The sequence below is a fragment of the Palaemon carinicauda genome, chromosome 28 (assembly GCF_036898095.1).
Source record: "Palaemon carinicauda isolate YSFRI2023 chromosome 28, ASM3689809v2, whole genome shotgun sequence".
Taxonomy (NCBI): Eukaryota; Metazoa; Arthropoda; class Malacostraca; order Decapoda; family Palaemonidae; genus Palaemon; species Palaemon carinicauda.
Genome location: NC_090752.1, coordinates 28313583 through 28316412, shown reverse-complemented (window position 1 = coordinate 28316412; position 2830 = coordinate 28313583). Strand labels below are relative to the sequence as shown.

Here is a 2830-nt window from a genome sequence, read left to right as displayed (position 1 = left end):
AATTATAAACATCTTTCCCATATCAAACAATATTCATATTGAATCTAAACAATGAGCATTTTACTATAGGATTCATTGTTACATTTTCATACACCTGAAACTCTGATTTTTACCATGCCCGAGTAAATATTCATATCCTAATCACCCATATTTGACCTTTAACACAACTTTAAACATATTTCAGTATACTGACGACCTAACAAGGATTTTAACACGATTAAAAGAAATACATCCAAAAGTCATAACAGTAAGAGAGACGAATACTTTTTAAAAGTTTCTGTTATAACAAAACTTTTCAAAAAATGTTTATCTCACTTGCTGCCTGTCGCTCTCTCAATAAACATCTAAATCAGTGGTTCTTAACCTTTTTCAATGCCCGTACCCCTTGATATGTCAGAAAATGTTCTCGTACCCCCATCCAATGTAAATACAATACAAATATATGAAAAGGATTAGTGCTACAAACCTTGCTGAGAAATTATTAGATTTTCAATTACAGAAGAAAGGTACTTTTTTTTTTATTTCAAATGAAAAGTGTCAATTAGTAGGATACAATGAATAATAATGAGTATTACTACATAGTGCACACCAACACATTTTTAGAGGCTCTTTTGTTGTTGGTTCTCATTAATGATATTGTTCAAACGAGGTTCTTTCTTTGAAAGTGCCAGACGCATGTCATCACTTGCATCCAAACGGTTTTTAGCTTTTGTTTTGATGTGTAAGAGTGTTGAAAAACCTGCCTCACATAAGTATGTAGTTGCAAATGGCACGAGGACCTCCAAAGCTCTCCTTGCTAACTGTGGGAATGCTTGGAGTTGTGCACACCAAAACATATCCAGTTGCATTTTTTCAAACTCCATTCGGATTCTGTCATTGATCTGCAACTCCACAAGATCATCTTTCATGATATCATTATCATCCATGGAATCCCGGTTGAAAAGAAAGGGACCCCGTATTCATTTTTGTGCCACAGAACCTTCTTCAAGGTGAAAATACCCTTGGAAGGACTGAATCAGTTCTTGCAAATGTTCTTTTACTTTACTCAGGATAGCCAGCTGCTCTTCAGCACTAGCAGCCTCATCAAGAGAAGGGAAGTTTGCAAAATTTCCACTTTCAATGCGCTTTATCCACATTGGAAGTTTCTTGGTGAGGGCAGATAACTTTTCTCTGGCAGTTATCATATTCATCGCTGTTCCTTGCATAGAGACATTCAGTTCATTGAGGTGCATGAATAAATCAGCCAGATATGCCAGAGACAAAATGAACTCCCTGGTTTCAAAATGGTCAGCAATTTCACTGCCTTGATTTCTAAGAAATTGCATAATTTCTTCATGAAGTTCAAATACACGTGTAAATACCCTGCCATGGGAAAGCCACCTCACTTCTGTGTGGTAAAGAAGAACACTGTGCTCAGCTCCAATTTCTTCACAAAAAGATGCAAAACGACGGTGATTCACCGCCCGTCCTCTTATGAAACTTACAGCACGCACAACAACTGATAAAACAGTCTTCAATTTTTCTGGCAGCGTCTTTGTAGCAAGTGCATGACGATGCAACACACAGTGAGTGACAGTTACATGGGGAACCTCTTTTTTCACTAGGGTAGCAAAGCCCAATTTATTTCCAAGCATGACAGGCTCCATCAGTGCAAATTGAACCACACATGTTGAGAGTCATTTCATGTTCCAAGAAGTCTTTCACAAGACTGAACATATCGGTTGCTTTTGCAGTAGTTTTCAGAGGTTTACAAAATAAGAATTCTTTCACCACTTCTTTCTCCTTCACATACCGAACAAATGCCATCAACTGGCTGCAAAAACTAACGTCAGTTGACTCGTCCAGCTGAATACTCACTCTGACAGGACTAGCTTTCAGGTCTGTTATCACCTGCTGCAAGACATCTTGACTCATATCATGAATCCTTGAATGAATAATGTCATTTGACAGAGGTATCTGTTTAAACTTCTTTTCAGATTCTGTCCCTAACACTATTTTTGCCATTTCTAATGCACAAGGTTTAACAAGCTCCTCTGCGATAGTGTGAGCTTTTTTCTTCTTTGCACACAAAAGGGCAACTTCATAAGATGCTTGCAACAAAGGTTTCTCAACTGGCACAAAACCTAGCTTTGACAGGGTACCACTACGATGAAATCGTTCCCGCTTGATCTTCAAGCTGTTTAAGTCATATCCAGCATCTGTGCCTCCATGCCGATTGTTGAAGTGTTCCTTGAGTCTTGATGGTTTGAGATTTGCATTTGCAAAGACTGTGCTGCAGAGGATGCACGGTGGTCGTTGAGTTCCATCTGCCTGTCATACAGGTAAAACCATAACGAATATAGTCGTCGTTCCACTTGCGTTTCTTAGACATAGTTACTAGATCTTGATCACACCGATACTACCTGGAAAGATGCAGGCCTGGATGTTATAACCGTTACAACATGTTAATCAATATAAAATAATGTATCACCACCAACACAATACACAGTTCACCCAGGGATGGCTCGAAGTGTATGTTATTGTGGGAGGGTAAGGCCATTTTTTTTTCCAACTGAGGCCAATTTTTACCAACTCGGGACAGTTTGACTTTCTCAGGACTTTTTTCTTTTTTTTTTTTAAACCAACTCAAGGGATTGTTTGATCAATTCTGGCCATTGTTTGACCAATCCAGGTCATTTATTTGCCAAAGGAATTTTTTTACCAGTTCAAGCCATATTTTGACCAACTCAAGCCATGCTTTGACCAACACATACCAGTTTTTCACCAAGCCAGATCATTTTTTGACCAACTCATCCCCGACCGAGGTCACCCTGGTTGAGCCATCCCTAAG

The 2830-nt window shown here is 38.8% G+C and overlaps 1 pseudogene; it reads right to left on the bottom strand.

Moving 5' to 3' along the window:
- Positions 1-599: 599 nt before the first annotated feature.
- LOC137621995 (protein FAM200C-like) lies at positions 600-2371 on the bottom strand (annotated as a pseudogene).
- Between the last annotated feature and the right edge of the window lie 459 nt (positions 2372-2830).